This window comes from Anthonomus grandis, chromosome 3 (genome assembly GCF_022605725.1).
Source record: "Anthonomus grandis grandis chromosome 3, icAntGran1.3, whole genome shotgun sequence".
Lineage (NCBI taxonomy): Eukaryota > Metazoa > Arthropoda > Insecta > Coleoptera > Curculionidae > Anthonomus > Anthonomus grandis.
The window spans coordinates 30,235,677-30,257,008 of NC_065548.1; the positions used below are offsets into that span (position 1 = coordinate 30,235,677).

The window sequence follows — 21,332 nt, forward strand, 5'->3', positions numbered from 1 at the left end:
GATATCTTTTAAAATAAAGCCAGGAAAAAATAAAATCGATATTGGCAAATTTCCGTTTTTTCCAAATATCTCAGCAGGCCATGGAAATTTTTGAAGTTTCTCAACGGCATGTAAATACGCTTCAAAGTGCACAACTTTTTCCTAATTTAACCGAAGCTGTATCTCCAACAGGTACCGAGATCCCCATGCTTAGGATTCTTATCTTGGACACCCTGTATATGCGAACATTTTATTTTCCTTTTGTCTTTACCTATTATTATCTTTTGCATTATTACTTTCTTATTTCTAGACTGTAAAGTAAAATTGGTTGATTCAAATTTCAGTATTAATCGGTTGATTCGCATTTTGTAATGAAAGTTGGGTAGAATTTTGATTGAAACCTTATTCGCACATTCATGCAACTACTAGTTTACACTTATAGATTGAAAAACTTCTAGAAAAAGTGATAAATAGATTTAAAAAATGTCACAAAAATTAGTCTTTAAATGTTAAATGAATCCTTTTTTGGCTCTCTAAACCTTAAGCACTCTATATCTCAATTAAAGCGTTTACTAGCTTCCAAAGTGCAGCATATGAAAACCCCTTATATACTCAATTTCATACTAGAAACTCCCAATATCAATCAACTTTAATGTAAACATTAATCCAGATCAATGGCATACATTAAGGTTTAAAAACCGTATCAGAAAAACCCAAAAGCTGTAAAATTTTTATCAGGGTCAAAGCGCAGTTTTATTTTAAAAATGTAACAGGCCAAATGAGACTTTAACACCTCGGAATAAATGAAAATTTCACACGCTCTATTTTTCCAGCAAATCCAGCCATTTTAAACTTCATAAATATGTATTAACTTCTGAACCCTTGACGCCTTTACGAATCCTCAAAATTATTTAACGACCGCGCTTGTTATGTTTATTTCCCTTATCCTGGGTGGAACTCTTACTAAAACATAACAATATCATATACGTTTACGACTTCACCTCTGACAACGTCTTTAGGCGAACTACAATGGAACTACTTTTAAATTTAAAACAGATACTTAAGGTTAAAGATTATTGTAGTCGTTTGTGTGAATGAAATAATATTCAGTATGTTTTGAAATAAATAGATTTCAAGTGGTTTTATTTGTTAGTTAAAGATCTAATTGGTATTTCTCAAAAGTGTACAGGATGTCCCATTTTGGGTACTTTTGCGGGATATCTCCGTTATTTTTAGAGAGTTGCGGTTTTCGCGGCACTGTGCTACTTTTCCGTAAACCTAAAGATGCCGTCAACAACATTTTCATAGTTTTTAGTTTTTAAGATACAGGGCATTTTTGAAAATTTTGCATTTTGGGGCCTCCATCATATCTCCGTTATTTTTTAAGTTTTTGTAAAAGTAAAAACTCATTCTTTTTTTCGTAGAATCTAGTGGTGTATATATAGTTTTTGAGTTCCAACCCAAACTTTTGTTTTTTATTAAAAAGTGCAAAGCTAACTTGATTTATTTCCATAATTTTTAAAGATGCATTTTATGCATAAAAGAGGTTTTTTTAATTAACGATTACACCCAAACGGCAAGATTTACGGCAAAAGTCATGGAGGAATTTTTTATTTATAATTAATTGATAATTAAGATAAAATCATAATTTTTTTCGTAAGTCAATGGTATTTTTAAGTCAAACGTATTTTTTTTGTAAAATTGTATAAAAAATTCATCATAGCTACGCCACTGGTTGCTAAAAAAAAGTAGCTGAACATCTAAAAAATGTGTTTTTATGCCATAATATCCTGTGTCAAAATTCAGTTCAATATTTTAAACCGTATTTGAAAAATTTATTAAAAACGAAATAAAAAATAAAACTTTAACACCCTGTATCTTAAAACTAAGCATTTTAGGACCCATGTTTATATGAACTTTTCGACTTAAAATCGGTCCAGGAATGTCCCTTTTAAATTATGACATACCTTTAAGTAACACCCTGTATAGTATAAAGCTCTAACTAATTCTGAACGTGGGGTTGGGCAAAGATCATGCTTCCCATCCTTAAATAGATAATTGTGAGATAGCCTTTCGAGAATTGCTGAAACATGCTTACGAGTTAAGCTAATGGATTCAAATATAAATACAGAACGAAGACTTAATATTTTAAGGAATTCGTGATATTTAGGGAGTTTTACTATGTTAAGTATTTATAGCTCTCTTTTTAGTTTAAAAATGCGCTTAAATTGAGTCGCATAACACGTACCCCAAAATGGAAGGACGTATCGGAGATACGACTTAAAAAGGACGCAAGTAGAACTTGCCTACAATAAGTCCCAAAAACTTCACCGAATCAACGACGTCTAAACTGGTGTTATGAAATACAAAATTTTCCAACCTATTTTTGTACGTCAAGACTTTCGTTTTAGAAACGTTAATGCTCAAAAGATTTGAATCGCACCACGATTTAATGGTAATTAGGTCATTAGATATGGTTCTATCTAGTGCCTTAATATCTGGGTTGGTCCAAATAAAACTAATCCTTAGAGCATTGAAAGGCTAGAAGTAGCATGCCGTGGAACTATGGGCAGGTTTGTTTGCTTGCAACATCTCTGATGCAATGATGCCAAATGCTTATATAGAAATGGCAAAAATCACTTTATAATATAATAAAAATTTTCAGTTGTTTCCGAAGGCACAAAACAATACTACTGCTCCCTTTTGGTAAAATATTAATCATTTTTTTAAATAAAATCGCATTGTTGATGCCACCGATTCAAGCACTCTCTACCAGTGACGTCGTCAACAAATATTTACATGATAAATATTTATTAATTATTATAGAGTTTGAGTGTAAGTAATATTATCATTTGTGTGCTATTTATGTGTTTTTTTAACGGAGTTCATTAGAGGAAGGTCCTAATAAAAGCATTTTTTTCACAACATTTTTATGGAAACTAAATATTTCATTAATATAATATTATAGATTTCTTAATAAATCATGTTTTAAGACACAAATTTTTAACATTTTGCAAAATTTTATTGTTATTGTTATATTGGACAAAACTCAATTTTACATCACTTACTTTATATCACATAATATATACTTCTATGGTGCTGACTTCTTCAAAGAGACAGTATTGCTTCAGCGGAAAGAGTTAGAACTACAAGGATGTTCAAATTGTAAAGGAGTTGCAGGTTTTTTATAGGTTATAAGATTTTTATTATGAGTATTTAGCCTGTACAATGGTTTTGAGACATTTAACACTGACCTATATAGTACCTAATACCTATTATATCATATTAATTTATACTAAAAAACAAAGCTTACCTAGGAATAAAGACTATGTACAATAGATTAGATTAGATGGTTTATTAGTAGTAATATATAAACAAAAACTTTTACAAGTCAAATAAAGTATGTAGTATGTTGGGCTTTTTCAAAAATCATATTATTATTTTAAGTATTTTTAAAATGACTTGAGACATCTATTTCGATTTCTTTGGCGGAAATTTGTTTGTTGCAACCTTCGAATTTTAATTTTTTATTCTTTTTTTTTTCCATAATTTGGCGACTAACTTTAGCTTTTGAAACGGTGGAATCATCAGTGCTTAGATCCCCAGTATATCATTTTGATTTTACCCTAGAATAATGTACATAAAAATATAGTATTACCAAAATTAAAAAGAAAAAATTAAAAAAGTGTATTATGATATTCCAATTGATCAATAAAATGTATCTTATTATAAAAAATCTTTGTAATATCATACATTTGATTAATTGCATTTAATTAAACAAATATAACACAATAAAATACTATCACTTTTAAATAAGATATATAGAATAAGATGGTACATGGCATAAAGCTCTTATTTGTACTTATTTTGTACTGAAAAATTGAACAATAATTTTTAAATGTGCTGTATTGATGTCTATTTTGAGTTTATTTTTACCTTTTCCTTGGCAGAGTCACGGAATGTGTAGCAGTTAAAGGAAAATGGCTTGGATGAGAAATAGTAATTGTTGACCTAGACCCTATAGTAGAACTATTAATCTCAGATGCAGTTATTGTTGATGATAAAATAATGAATGATCAGATCTGTAATTATACAAAATTTGGTGTATCAAGAATATTAATATATTTTAATTATCCATACTTGCCTATATTAGCTTCACTTTGACCTATATACCGTTTTGGAAGCTAAAGAAGTTGTTGCACTCTTCAGGAAAGCAGCTTTGAAGGGTAAATCACTTGGTAAATTAACTGAATTATCGGCTGCTGTGTTTTTAACCAGTGCATCAGAAATCCTAGTAAAAAAATACTTTTACACACATACCTAATTTAATAAGTATTAGGTATAAATAAAGCTTATATGAGTAACACTAATACTTTTTGTGACGAAGCTGTATGTTTTTCAACACAGCCCAAGCACAAGTTTTAAAAGGTTCTTTTTTTAGCTTACATAATGTAGTATATAAAAGCATTCAAACCTTCATCAATAATTCTAAGGTAAAATATAATCATACTCTATAAATATACTAGAAAAATATATTTATTAATAAAAATATTATATATATATAATAAATATTTATAATAAAAATTATATAATTAATATATAAAAATTATAAAATTATATAATATATTATATATTTATAATAAAAATTACCTTGAGGTAGAGCTGATTTTTTTAATAAAGTCTGTCTACTGATAATATTATCTCCCTTATGTAAGAAATCACTCCTAAGGATGTGATCTGAACAAACAAATATATTCTTTTTAATTGTGTTGATTTCCATTAACGAAATCCATTGTTCCCTTTGGACATAATCATATAAATATTTAAATAAATTTCAAAATTCTTTAAAGTCAATAAAAAAATAGTAATTTCATCTGTCTACCTAATGCCTATATTAAAAAAACATAACTATACAGGGTGTTTCAGAGCTATGGGATTAAACTTCTAGGGGTTGTTCAGTGCAACAGTAGAATCCATTTGAGCATAGGAACCCATGTCCGGAAATGTGTCACTACGCCACTACGGCCCTAAGACGCGTTTAAATTTAGAAAAAATATTAATTACCCAAATAGGATCTGATGCATTTATTTTTACCTTTTGTACATGATACCATCACAACAATTGTTCAAAATGTCTTCTTTCAACGTCAATACACCGATTTAAACACCGCACATGATTTCGGCGGACTACACTAAAAATTTGATCCTCGTTTTCAATTATTTCCAATGCTGCTGTTATTCGTCCAATTAAGTCTAGCTCTGATTCTACTGGAGTTTCGTAGACTAAAGACTTTACATGTCCCCACAAGAAAAAATCGAGCGACGTTAAATTGGGTGACCTAGGAGGCCAAGAAACTGCTCCACCTCTGGCAATCCACCGGTGCCCAAACCGCTGAACTAAATACTCGCGTACTTATACAGCAAAGTGAGCCGGCACTCCATCATGCTGAAACCACATTTGCTGTCTAACGTTTAGTGAAACATTTTCAAGGAGTTCTGGGAGAACTTCCTCCAAGAAACGCAGATAAATAGGTGCTGTTAACCGTTCCGGTAGAAGGTATGGCCCAATTAAATAATCATCAACAATGCCTGCCCATACGTTGACAGACCAACGATTCTGATGTTTTCTTGGAAAAATTGCATAAAGATTTTCTTCGTCCCAAACATGGCTATTCGTACTATTAAAAATACCGTTTCTTATGAAAGAGGCTTCATCGGCCCACGAAACATATCATAAAAAATTTGGTTATGCAATGATGTGATCCACAACCCATCGACAAAATTGAACTCTAGGATGATAATTGGCTGCAGTCATACCTTGAACTTTCTGGAAGTGGTAAGGATGGAGTTGTTGGTCGTGTAGTACCCGCCAGACAAAAGCGTTACTCGTATTCATATTCTTAGCGACATCACGTGTGCTATTTGATGGTTCATCGGAAACTCGCTGCAGCACCTCTTCTTCAAATTCGACCGTTTTTACGGTTCGAGCAACACCAGTATCATGCATCTTGGTCTTAAACATGCCTGTCTCAGCGAGCCGCCGATAAACCGCAATAAACTGTTTGTATCCAGGATGCTGTCGATGTCGTTCGGGATAACGTTCATGATACAACCGCGATGCTGCTCGTGCATTGCAGTTTGTTGCTCCATATGCCCAATGCATATCCGCCAATTCTTGATTGGTAAAGTTTTCCATTAGCAATAAATGTTTAAAAATTGTAAGCTATAAAATTTTTAAACATGACATTGAGAATTGACATTGATAAGCGTTGATTTTAAACAATTGTTGTTATGGTATCATATACAAAAGGTAAAAATAAATGCAGCAGATGCTATTTAGGTAATTAATGTTTTTTATAAATTTTAACGCGTCTTAGGGCCGTAGTGGCGTAGTGACGCATTTCCGGATATGGGTTCCTATACTCAAATGGATTCTTCTGTTGCACTGAACAACCCCCAGAAGTTTGATCCCATAGTTCTGAAACGCCCTGTATATAGATAGAAACATAGGTATTATGCCTTTTTTTCTGCCAAAACAACAAAAAAAATATAAAATTCTGTAATAAAACCACGGACAAAATTCTAGTTTTATATTTTTTATAGCCTATTAATAGATGAATATGTTAAAAAAATATTTAGATTTAAAAATATAAATATTTTGGTATTTTACGCACACTTTCACATTCAAGTTTTTATTAAGTTTATATCTATAAGATCCCCTATTCTACGTTTATAATGATGGTAACCCCATGATGTGATGTTATGAAAGTATCGGTACTTACTTGTGAAAAGATCGGCTTGAATCATCATGATGCGGCACAAACGACACAAGTTTTTGCCATTCTAGCAATTTAAAAAACCACTAAAATGTGGCCTTTTTCCTTTTTAAACCAAAAATGAAAGAAAATACGCGAATCCCGAATTTAAACAAAAAGCCGTTTGACAGATGACACTACGCGTATGGCTCACGCGCTTAAGCTCCGGTGTTGTCGCTTGAAATTTTTTAGAAGCAGTTCTAGGGATAAGAATGTTAATAATTTTGTTTTTTCTTTGCTTAAGGATATTATATTTATTCTTAGAATATGTTAATTGTAGTATTTATACTTTTTATTTTAAATTTTCCTATAAAATACAACACAAATAAGTTAAATTAACGGTATAATGGTTGTTTAAATATAGCTAAAAATTTCCTCCGTTGGAAATTTCTGTCGACTTGACAACAGAGAATTAGCAAATATGTTTGTAAACAAAACACCCCTCTTGCCCCTGCGCACATATTGGACTCAAACAAATTTGTTGTTTACTAATTCTAGCCTTTTAATGTTCTAAGAACTTATCGGTATCATCCGCAAACAAATAGATTTTACCGCTGTCTATGTCCGCTATGTCCAGACTAGCGATATCATTTATAAACAGTCGAAGCAAAATAGAGCCTAAGACTAAACCTTGATGCACTCTACAGCTCAGCTCTACATAAACTGGAAAACAGCATCATTGGTGTATTTGTTATTCAAAAATCCAAATTGATGGAAATAAGTATTTTATATTTAAGCAGAAAAGATAGTTGGATAGTGTTAACGAACAAGAAACCTAGCGCCATTTGGCAGAAATCGCGTTTTCTGGACAATTGGGTGAACAAATACTATGTCTACAGGTTTAATTACTAAACACTCTCGAAAATACAGCTGCGGCCATCTAGTGACAAAAGTTCCGTTTACAATGATAGCCATCATTAAAATTCCATTTTAAAAGAAAGAACCAAGTATTGTCTACTGCAGTGCCGGTTAATTGATATGATATTTTTTAGTTAATTTTTTAAGGAAATATCAAAAAACTAGTTATGTCTCGGGGTAAAAAGATGTTGCAGACGCTGGAAATGCTAGAAGCTCAAGAAAATTTGGAGATAAGTAAAGGATTTAACGTTATTCTATCTTTATAACCTAAAGCTGTGTATATATGTGGTTCCTTTTTTAAAACCGAGAATTTGATATATATGGCTGTTGGTTCTGTTTAGGTGTCGTGTCGTTTGGTTCTTTTAAAAAAAAATTGTTTTTAAGATTTATAATAACATTATCTTCAATCCTTAATAATAAGATGTTTTTTATATGATGCGGTCATCAAAAAAATTAATAACGATTTTAAAGAGGCAAGAGAAAATGTTCATGTACAGGCGATCTCTTTTGACCTGGAGAAAACTTTGCCATTACCAAGAATCCCCACAAACATCATGTTTTATAAACGCCAGTTATGGCTTTATAATTTGGGTATTCGATCGGCGAAAGAAGGAAAATCTTACTGTATTCTCTGGACAGAAGGTACTGCTGGTCGCGGTGCGCAAGAAGTGGGATCTTGCATAAAAAAATACTGCGATAATTTTTTGGAAAAAAACATAACAGATTTACATTTTATGGTTAGATTCCTGTGGTGGGCAGAACCGTAATGATAAACTTTAAGCCTAATACTAAAACATATTTTAAATAACTCTTCAACTTTGCAAAATATAAGCATGAAATTTCTGGTATCAGGCCATAGTTTCTTACCCAACGATTCGGATTTTGGGGACACTGAAAAGGCATTAAAATATCAGCAAAGGTTATATACGCCACAGGATTACGTCAATGTCATGAAGAATTCAAGAAAAAAGAGTCCATTCATAATACATACAATGACTAAGAATGATTTTATCTCTTCCGAAGTATTAGAAAAACATATTATTAATAGAAAAAAAGATACTATTGGGGAAAAAATAAACTGGCTTGATGTCCGGGAAATAAAACTTAATAAAAGCTCCCCTTATAGTATATTTTTTAAATTCAGACATGAACAAGATTCTTTTGTAGAGGTTGATATTAAATCAAAACATAAGGTTAATTTACATAATTAAACATAATTTAGTTTACAATTGCTAATACTTTATCCTAATGGCAAACCAATTTCAACGCCTAAACTTACTGATATAAGATCCGTTATGCATCTTATTCCCGAGGCAGATCAGAGTTTTTATACGTCGCTTATAGCTGGCGAAGAAATCATTGACGATATTGATGGATACAATGCAGATTTAGATTTCGAATATCAAGAAGACTACCAATACTGCTGTCGTATAATAATTTTGACTATTTTTTTTAACGCAATAATGTTTTTTTTACATATCAGGCCAAAGAAAATGCCAAATAAATGTTTACGTTTAAGTTAATTAATTTTGTTATAAGAATTTTTGTATAAATTATACTCATAAAAAGCAAGCCATTATTTTTTTAACAATTTTTCCCGCTTAAGAGAAATTTGAGGGTTTGAATTATTTGCATTTTGCCATTTTTCAAAAATGCTTTTTATGTATTTTCTCGTTTTTAAAAAAGGAACCATCCTATGTTTCATGTACATTGAGAAATTTAATCAAAGAAATCGAGAAATAGCCTATTTAAGATGAATAATAAAGAACCAAATATTTACGGCCTTTAAATAACATGCGATTTAAAAACCAAATTTTTCAGGAAAGGAGGTTTTTGCAAAAGAACCAGGCGTTTGGTTCCCTTTTTATTTTCTCATTATAATAATAGTAGTAGTGGACCATCCGTAAAATATCTAAGTTTTCAACATTTATTTACAAATATAGCTTTATTTGACTATAGATAGTTTACATTATATACGCAGACACTCTACTTTTAGGAAAATACCATCATAATTGTTTATAAGTTTTTTATGTGCAATAAACTTATTTCATTAAAAATCTCGACTTTAAAATTTGGCGCTTGGTTCTTTGTACGTTAACACTATCCAGTTGTTTGTTCTTTATCACCTTCGTTCTCTAAAGTAATAGTAATCGCTGTCTTAAGGAAACTTGGAAAAACTCCAATTTAAAATGACTTATTAAATTGGTAAGATAGTTTAACGTGCATTCTGGCAGATTTGAAAATATTTCTAGCATCAAACCATCTGATCTAGATGATGATTTATTTCTAATTATTTCATTGTCAGTCATATTGTACTATGGAGGTAAAAAAGAAACTGTATAAATTTTCATTAGGAAGGTATAAAAGTTTTCTTCATAGAAAGGAGTTATGGTATTCATTAAGTTTTTTGCAACATCTACAAAATTACTATAAAAAAGGCTTATTTCTTAATTCATTCACAATAGACCAAGTTCTTTCCTTAGAAGAAAATTTCAATTTGATTGTACCATTCGCCTTCACCTCAAAGCAATATGTAAATAAATGTCAATTATTAAAAAATTACCCAATATAAATAATATAGGATGGTGTTTTTATAAAAGTTTTTATAAGGTACTTGTGTAAAAATATCAACAGCGAAATAAAACTTCAACAAAATAGATCCTTTGACCTGAAACTTTTAAGTATTAAAATAATATTTAAGAAATTTAACCTAAAAAAATAGCTTCACAATCTAGTAACACTGTAGTTATTAGATTCTTCTGAATAGGTTATGTCAGAAATTTGACAGTTAATTGTAAACGTCTACATTCCTAAATTATACAAATAATCTGGTAGATAACTTTAAAAAAATTGTTTTATTTTTTATCTTATTTATTTAATATAGAAATAAAATAAAAATATTTTATTTCTATATAAAAGTAATTAGCCATAGTATATTAAATCTTTGTGTCCATAGGAAAATCGTCGGCGATATACTACATAAATTTTAATTTTTTGTTAAGGATTTTTTTGTTTTACTATAATAGATTGCAGGTGAGAGAATTTTTTTATACTGTTAGGAGTAACTTAAGAGAATTGCAGACAAACCATTTAGATGTAATATGTTGTAAAACCCAGAAGGTTTACAAAACTACAGGTATATAATTAACTAATATAATAACTAATTTAAACTATTATAAATTCTGTTATAATGCGTAGAGTTTTTCTATGTTAAATATATAATATGCTTACAGTATTGCTTAAATAAAACATTTAACCTTCAAACAATTACAACACGGAAATATATTTGCCAAGGTACAAGATAAAATTTAATCCAGGAAAATTGCGACAAAATATTTCCATCGCTTCACAAAAAGGATTTGGCAAAGCAAGTTCTAAAATGTTATGATTTTAACATTACACGAGGAATAAACATAACAGCCCAAAAATAATTAAATAGTTTTGTAGTATCTCCGAGACTAGAAAGGCAAACGGAGCGTGGAATAATAGCAGAGAATAAGAACAGCTGAACGTTTTGCTAAATACGAAAAATAATGATGCTTTTGACAAATAAAAACGATTTATAAAATAGATGTTTAATATGTTCCTCAGTTTGTTAAGTCTCCTTTATGAAATAGATATTAAAGCTTTTGAAAGACTTGCCGTAGGCTTTGTACATTAATTTCTTTGAGTACAATTTCTTTTAGTAAGAAGTTTTATGGGCTCTTTTCAGAGGATATATAGTCATTAGCACAAAGCCAAGATCAAAGGACATTATAAGCGTCATACATTAGTATTATAAGGTTTGTAATATCGTAGCTGCCAAATATGGATACTTTGTTTCTACTCTTTGTAATAGTAGGAATAAAGTGTGATATCGCATCAGCTGTAAAATTTGTCCCTTTGCAGATGATACATTAAGTCTTACTTAAAGCAAATCAGATATTAAGAAGCTACATAGAACTGTATTAAATATCTAGTCCATATTAAGTAGTTATGTGATTAAAATATTTAACACCGAAAGTCTTGTCATGGAAGACCGTATTAGAGATGCGAAAAAGTGTAATAAATGATATAATAGGCTGATCTAGATATTGCTCTGAAGTTTAACCCTCTAGAAACCTATCTAAATGGACATGCAGGAGATATTTTTTTGGATAAGGCATCTACGTGCAATTCCCATTTTAAGGACTTTTCTACAATAAGTCCCAAAAACTTAACACATTTAACGGCTGCTAGACCGGTGTTAAGACGTACCTACGTGTGTTAAGGTTCGACGGTACGACGTGTTAATGTTCGAAAATATTTTTATATGACAAGATTTAAGTTCTAGAAACTTGAAGACACAGAAGATTTAAATCGCACCACGATTTAATGACGACTGGGTCATTTCATACAATTTTAAGTGCTTTAAATAAAAACATCACTACAACTTTTTATATAAATGGGCCAGTAAACGAACAACTATGTCAATACTAGGGTTAACCCGTATTAACATGTTTGTTTCTTTGTGGGGGAACCCGTATTAGAAGATGGAGGATCATACTCAGCATTCTTAAAAAGTTTAATACATTAACTGGAATACATTTCTTGAGTTTCTTCAGTTTGACCTTATTCCAGTTTTTAGTATCTTTTATTTACACTTACCTTACTTTAGAGAAAAATGAAAGTTTACATTTTTGACATTTTTTCCGGGTCCAGGTATAAATTATTCGCGGTTACCTAAATCAAATATTTTCTAACTACTGTATAGACAAAGGAGGAGCTATAATAGAGTGGCTTCCGAGATTCTTAGATTTGACACCGCTGGACTTTTTTATGGGATTACTTAAAAAGTAAGGTTTACATGAACACATCCAATAATATTGACGATTGATTATATCGAATATCATTAACAATATATAGAATTTATTAAAGATATATTATTAACAATATATAGTTAATGAAGAACTAATAATTCGAGTTTACTACTGTTAATATCTAAAGAATTGACCAGTAAAAAATAATTTGTAATAATTTAAAAAGGGTTTAAGATATAGGACAATGAAATATAATACCTTGTATAAAAATGGGAAATAAAAATAAAAACAAATAAAAGCGTTATTTTGGGCTTCGTTTCATTATTGCATTTCTTTTGAAACGTAGTGTAATAAGTGTAAAAAACAATATAATAATAAAAATTGTAAAAATATACCAAAATCCGACAGAAGAAAGTGATAAATGATTAGTTTATCGTAATATAAAAAAGTACTAAAAGAAAAAAATTTAATTGTTGATTTTTTTATGCATTTAGGATCTGTAATTTATACTTAAGATATTGTACGCATAGCTTTAAACGAATTTGGAATTTCGGTATAGCTTTTGGGATCTAATCAAAATTTCCCGTAAAATCGAGTAGCGCAATGTCGTGGATTCGGCGGCTTAGGTCTAGATCTTAAATTGACATTATTGAAGTATTTACATACGAAAACAGTCAAGTCTGGAAAAAGTAGGTTCTCATATCTTAATCCATTTTTATATCCCAATTAAGATTTCTATACGCAACCTACAAAACATAATCTCATAACCTCCCTCATATTCTCCTAGCTCATTTGAGCTTTCACTGAGCTCATGTGCTCAGCCCACAATACTGATGTAGTTTTTATAAAAAAAAATATGTATTTGCAGAGAAAATGTGGCACGCTTCGGACCTTAAATAAAAGAGGTTTTGTTCCAGAAGAAATAGCAACGTTTCAGCCTGTATTTTGACCATCTTCAGTTTCTTGAAGAACAGATTGTACACCGTAGAGACAAAATAAGACAACTTTTTTATGTCAGTTAATTTTTTAATCATTAAATCCGCTTTAATCTGCACTATCTAATAAATAATTAATAATTATTTTAATTCTCCTCGATTTTTCAAAAGCTTTTCATAACATAGATCATACGCTTTAAGTTAATATTTTATGGCTCTTCGTCAACGTCTCGTCAACTTATTCAATCTTGCCATAATAAAAGATTTCAAACTATTTGTTTAAATAATACTCAGTCTGAACCAGCGGAAATATTATCCAGAGTATCATTTTGAGTCCTCTTTTTTTTTAATTCATGCGTAAACTTCAAGTTGCATAATTTATTTCTTCTAGGACTATCTTTTTTGGAAATATAAATAAAGTAAAAAATATATTATACAGAGTTAGGAAAAAATACCAGAACGCTCGATTATTTCAAAATATACAGAGGTTATCACAAAACGTCTTATATAAAAAATGTAGGGGTGTTAAAACTCTACATATCGGTGATAAATTAAAATATACAGAGTCGCCTATAAAATTGTGAAGAATGATAGTTGTTTTTTTTAGATGAAACTCTCTGTACATGTTTACTTATTTTGTTTATCGACTCGGTTTTAATTTTTTTTTATTACCCATGTGTTATACACCTAAATTCGTTAGTTTCCTAGAAATTCGCATTTCAGATAATAACGGATAAGAATGCGATTTTTGAACATAATCGTATTTACCTGAGCAACAGGGCCCGACCATGCTTACTAATAAATATTCAATATTTTGACATCTGAAACTCAAATTCTAGCAGAAATAAGGAAACAAGAAAATAGCGTGGCATCTTTACTGAAACAGAGAGAATTGATATTTTAATTTTAAGGGGGTTTGGCGATAAACAGAGATCTCATTGCTTAACTCAACTCGATCTAACTCAACCCAAAATATCCCATTCCAATTCAACCGAGCCTAACACACTAAAAAAATTATTTAATCAAGGAACATTTATGGCAATGCTCTCACGTTGCGGCGTTATGTCAAACATAATATACGTCAATTAAAAAGAATAAAAACAGGAAGATGAAAGAGAATTTTGGTTTTGGTATCTATATGAAAAATAAATTTTCTTTAAAGTTAAATAGAATATTCAGGGGACTTTTATCTAGCTGTATATCCACACTTTTTTAATTTCAGATGTGATTAATACAATAGATTCATAATTGAAGTTTTTTATTCCAGAAGATTTGTACGTAAAGGTTTTTAAGATACAGTTAACAACGTTGAAACCCAAAATAGTATTGAAACTCATGCGCATTGACATTCTGTATTTTTTTTTTGTAAAAGAATCAAATAATCACATAAAAAGAATTTGCTCTAAGATCTATATGAAAGAAGGATATTTATAATTTTTAAATCAGAGAAATTTGAGAATATGACGAGCTGTTTTTATATTTACTACTTATTGATCTTCTTTAAATCTTAAGTTACATTTTACGCCTATGCCCCTGAGAACTTATATCATAAAGGAAATGAAGAAAAAAAATAAATTAGGCAAAAAAATTAAGCTAACAAGACAATTAATTTATTTACTAAGTATACGGTCTAATTAAGTCTAGTTAATTTATATAATCTTTAAGACGTATTATTGGATTTACAGTATTTTAGGTTAAAAACTAACTATTTGAAATCAATTAATTTTTTATCCCATAGGAATTAACTATTTAATTCTAAGAAAACTTGCGAAAATTTTGTTTTAAAAGCTATTTTCACCTCCTTTTCTATCTTAGTGTTAACTTAGCCAAAATAACACGAACATATATTACGTGTATATATTACGTATAATATGTTTCGTCCTAAATATGTTAAATATACCGGGTGATACTGAAAAAAGGAAACATTTAATAACTTTTTTAATTTTCAAAATAAACAAGTGAAATTTGGTATATCGATAGAATCGTTATAAGAGCATCTTTTGACATGGTATATTATTACGTAATTTGATAGAAAATAATATTCTGAGTGTAATGATACCGCTACTTGCTACTTTTTCTTTATACTCATAGAAAAAATTGATTTTTTAAATTTCAAAATAGAGTGCCATGAATGCGTTGAAACTTTTAATTTTTAATCAAGTAATCACGAAAAAATTATATCCATGGTATTTTATTACTTGAATCTTTTACACGCTTATTTAGAATTTTCAAACTAGTATTATTGGCCTTTACATTATTTTTTCAATAGCGCCTAGAACACCACTTTTAAAATGCAGATTTTTTTCACAATAATTTTATATACTTATTTTTAAATCGGTTAATAAATAAGCCCATCTTACTACTACCTATTTTATTTAAAATTTACCTAACATAACGGAAGTATACACAAACGATAAACAAACAGAAAAAATATTAGGTTTATAAATTATTCTAATATAAAACTTTTTACTGTATTGTTCGAAATGACCACCTTCTTGTCTAACGAGAACATAACATACGGAATGTCAACTTTTTCTTCATTGGTAAATATTTCAAATATTAGTACTAAAACTAAACGCTAAAATTCTTTTAAAAAACTGCGGCAAATTTTTATAAATAACAAACAGTAATTGCTCTTGACAAGATGTCATGTATTATGTCAATTGAAAAATAAATAAAGAATGCTTCAAAACGCAGCATCCTATTCAAGAAATCAAAGTCTTCTATGTTATTTTTATGAATTAAATTGATATATTTATGAAACTTTTATGTTTTTTTTCTTCTTATGGGCTTATTTATCAAGCGATTTAAAAAATAATCATATCAAGTTATAGAGCAGAAGAAACCGCATATCGAAAGTGGTTGTTCCCAATAATGTGCTAAATAAAAAAATATAGTAAATATCAAAATTAGTGGTTTGGACATTTTAAATAGGTGTATAAAAGATTTCAGAAAAGTCATAAAGTGCAATGAAAACTATGTTTCTGTGATTACTTGATTAAAAATTAAAATATTAAACGTATTCATGGCACCCTAAATTAAAATTAAATATTTTTTTTATTAATGTAAAACAAAAAGTAGAAAATATAGTATCATGTGAGCTGATCATCGATGGGTACAAATTGAAACTATGTACTAGTAATAACGATAGAGGAGTTTTGACACTAATTAGATGTGATATTACATATAGAATTAGAAAAATAGTAAATGTTGAGAGTTATGTCTGGTTATTGCCCCTTGAGGTGTCAATGTCTAATCATAAGTATTTATGTTCTGTTTTGTATCCTCCATCCCAAAAAGAAGAAGCCAAATTTTTGGATTTTTTTAACGAATATGTTGAGGAGATCAGTACTTTTAGTGGTACTAATATTGTTGTCGGTCATTTTAATTTTGACCTGCTCAAAAACACATTTTATAGCAATAAAGTAAGAAATATCATTTATATAAATGGATTTACACAAATTATTAAATTACCAACACGAATCGTTTCTACAAGTCAAACACTTATTGATTATATGTCAATTTCTTTAAATAAGCAAAAAGACGAATCTGTCGAAATTATAACATATTATAGATTATTTAAGCATTATAACTGTAATAAATGACAAGAACAACTGCTGGCAATTGATTGGAATAATAATATCTCTGATGTAAATATATTACCAGACACTTTTATCACGGATGTTCAAGATTAGAGAACTTATAAAGGAAAGATATAACCTATATAAGAGAGCTACAATCAGTAGAAACGAAAATGTATGGGATGAATATAAGGCAAAAAGAAAATTCATTGTAAATAAAATCACACTGGAAAAGGAGAATCTTTTTTGCAAAATGCATAGATAGATTCGAACAAAAATAATCCTAAGGAATTGTGGAGAAATTTAAAGACCCTTCTACCAAATAAAAAGCAAACTCCACCCGAGCAAATTAACTTTAAATCAAAGATAGTTCAGGAAGAAGTAGAAATATCTTATAGATTTAACAAATATTTCATTGAGAGTGTGGAACAAAGTATACGGGATATACCACAGGCAACTGATAGATTAAACGATCCTATATTGCCGCCTAAACATCATATATTTTTAAAATTTGAAAAAGTTACTATTTCAAAAATTAAAGAAATCCTAAAAAATTTTAAAAATGTCGCAGATAGTGAAAGTGTTATTTCAAAGAAAGTCTCTGTGATGTCTCTTGTGTAGTTAGTAATCGACTGTTAGATATTATTAATACTTCACTGATTAATGGAAGATTCCCCGAATCTTGGAAACTGTATACTGTTATTCCTGTTTCTAAAGTTCAAAATACCAAACAGTACAATGCGTTCCGACCTATTAACACTGAACCTGTTTATGAGAAGGTCCTTGAGTCCTGCGTAGAGGAACAACTTCTTGATTTTTGTGACAAAAATGCAATTATCTTCTAATCAGTCGGGGTTTCGTGAGCATCACTCCTGCGAGTCTGTCTGAGTCTGTTTATGTTAATTCTGGGGTACCACAGGGAACTGTTTTCGGCTGATATTATTCCTATTATATATAAATGGCATGGTGAAAAGTTGTAAAACGTATAAAGTTGTTTTGTTCGCAGATGATACAATGGTATATATAATAGGCAAAAATTTACAAAACATGCAAGTGAATATAACAAATGAACTTAATAACTTGTTTGATTGGCTTCGTAAAAATAAGTTAATTTTAAATGCGGCAAAATCAAAATTCTGTGTATTCGCTGAGAAATTAAAAATAAGGCAAATAGAAATAGACAATATGAATATTACCGGAAATGGAAAAAACATTCATTATGAGAAAGAAATTAAATATCTCGACTCTGTTGTATGGTCTGCCCCAATACAGGATTCACCAATTACAAATAATCCAAAATAAAGCTATGATACTGATATTGAAATTTAATCGCTATACACCTATCAAATCTATGTTCAGTGTCCTTAGTATGATGTCGGTAAGTCAACGTATAATGTTTAATGTTTATTTATTTATATTTAAATTAAAACGTCATTTGTTACCATCTATATCTGTGATAAGTTGAGAGTCTTTGGAGATGTTCATAATTACGAAACTAGACACAGTAGACTTCATACTGATAAGTAGATGCAACACTGGTCAAATGCTTAATTTAGTCTTATAGAAAGGCTTAATTTAGTTCAACGACATACCTGTGATTATTAAAACCTGTGATTACTTAAAATAATCTAAAAGGCTTTTGCGAAAATTCATTTTAGCTAGGGCATAGTAAGATCGTTTGTTTTTTTTTAGATTCAGTTTTACTGATTGATTATTATTAATTTACCCTAAGCTTAAAGTTTTATTTATACAGTTTTAATTATATTTTTATTTATACTCGTTTTTTACACGTTACACGTTTATTTATTGTTAATTATTTATTTATTTTTTTGTTACAATAGTTATGATTACTATATTTACAGCTATGTAGCAATAATGCTAAATAAATACCTCATTCATTCATTCATTCATGTTCTTAGAATATCATTTGCTATCAAAATACGAAATAATATACCAAGTGTCCCATTTAAAATAAGAAAGTTAATGTCACTTCCGGTTAAATCCGCTCCTATAACAATTCCATCGATAACCAAATTTCTTTTGTTTATCTGGAAAAGTAAAATAGTTATTAAGTTTTCCCTTTCTCTTGTGTCACCTGGTATATAATCGGCTTTCAAATTTATGTAAAACCCTATGGGAAAACTATTTCCTCGTAATGAAAGACCCTGGTCACCTCTGGTTGTATTGAAATTCAACTCCTGTGGGGCTTAAATAAAGTTTTACCTAATTCGGAACAAAACGGGTTAGGGTAAAAGCATTAGTTTATTGCAGACATTTCTTTCAAAAAAACTCGTTGTTTTAAGTTTTGATTTTTGCGTAATAAAAAAAATTAACAAAATTAAAATAGGATTAAATATTAAACTATTTGTTGAATATCACCGAGTATTGTAATTTATTCTCTATCTACAAGATTCATAATTTGAGTTCATGTCTTCTTAAACCTTAAATTTTTTTCATTTTATTAGTCACCACTAGGCTGTAGAATATGTAAAGGAAAACAGGACTACAAGAAACTTGTTAGTGTTGTTGTTGGTAAAGTGTTTTCTTTATTTTATATATCCAATGTACTCTGGATGGTCAAACCGCCAAGTTTTATTAAATTCAGAGATTTTTATGATGCTCATAACCTTGGCAAATCATAAATTCAGTGTCAAATAAATGTCAGATTTACATAATGCGTAAGTAATATAAACTACAAGTGAGTAGTTTATGCACGGAAGTAGATTAGAGATTAGACTAAGAAATATATATAAGATTTAGGACGAGGCATACAACTCATGTAGTGATCAAAATTTTACAACTTCTTACACTAACATCATATAATTTTATTCTTCCTTTATTTAATGCATAAATGGAATAAATTATTCTTGTAGCGTTAAATGAGAATATTTATATTTTCAAATAAAAAATAAGGGTGTTTTTGAAAAAAACGTTTCCTATGAGGTGCAATTAAAAATTAAATAATTAATTTTTTTGCAATGCAAAAAAGCATCAATTTTATAACATGTTAGGTTTGAAAATATTATACAGTGTAGATATTTTTAGATAGATATTTTTAAGATACCGAGCATTGAATTGTAGATTTGTTAAAATGGTTATAAAAGCCAAACAAGAAATGTGTGTAACTTAACTTGGATTAAAATAAAATGATGTACCTACCAAAGGACGCCAAGGAAATTATTGTATATGTATTTACAGCTAAGCTAAGAATGCAAAGGCTTGCTGCATGTTTTACAAAGAATGTTATACACTATATAAATATTGTTTTAACGGAATTTAAAAAAATAACGGAAAAATTGAACAAAGGCAACTGTAAGGCGTCAAATCTTGTATTGCTCCGAAACCGCTTAAGATAAGCAGATGAAATTTGGTAAGTTCTAGGAGATATCTATTACGCATTTTCTGACATAAAATTAATTATTTTATATTTATCCGGCGCGTATTCGGCTTGTTTGCGCGACAAGACATTTTATCGTTTTAATATAAAAAATAAAACATCTTAACACCTACTATTTATTTATTACATTCTACCTATTTTCTTTCAATAGATTCTCCATTAAATCGCTCAAATTCATTATTTTTTAAATGGTGTTTTGTTTACTACCGAGGGTGTTTTTAGATGATATTGTGTACAAAATTTCCATAACAATCACTTATGGGCTAAAGAAAACCCAAAGCTAATTTTTAGCATTAGTTTCTAGTAAATGTCAACCTTGAGGTAATTGGTGGTCATTTAATTAGACCCTCTCGCACACAACGACTAACAGGTGAATCTTACGTTTGAGTTTAGTTTCCAAGAGGTAAAGTTGCCTATTTCTTTGGAAGAAATTCCTCTAGAGCTAAGACTAGAATATATAAGAGATATTTATGATAAGATATATTTATGTAAGATAAAGCGCCAGCCCATTTTAGCATTAATGTAATCTCATAGATACTATCTCGGAATAAGACAGAAGTACGGAATATTAGCCTGCTCGATCGCCGAATTTAAATTATTGTTTGATTCTATTTAAATGACTTCTTAAGTCCTTATTTTACTACACTTCCGTCAAAAATATTTTTAATCTGAGGAATGGAAATATGTAAGGCAACAAAAAATACACCAGGAACAATATTGACAATCGACAATCAATGAGGAGTTGAATCTTATGTCAGGTTCGACAGGCATTTTAAGACCATTGTGATGATAAACCTAAAGTTCTTAATGATATGTCAAAAAATACCCAATATATATATAATCTATTGTAATATAGTACTTCTTAAAACCCAGCGAATTCCATTCGCATATCTCCAAATTTAGAGAAATAAATAAATTGTTAGCTTGTTAGAAAAATTTAAACATCTATCTTAGAAAAGCTGTCAATATTTTTTACGAAGAATCACCCCC

At 29.6% G+C, this 21,332-nt stretch overlaps 1 protein-coding gene across 1 annotated transcript in view; it reads left to right on the forward strand.

The window, feature by feature from the left end:
* LOC126734646 (glutamate receptor-interacting protein 2) overlaps positions 1–21,332 on the forward strand; it is a 1,148,906-nt gene that overhangs the window by 1,082,698 nt on the left and 44,876 nt on the right. The window lies entirely within an intron of this gene.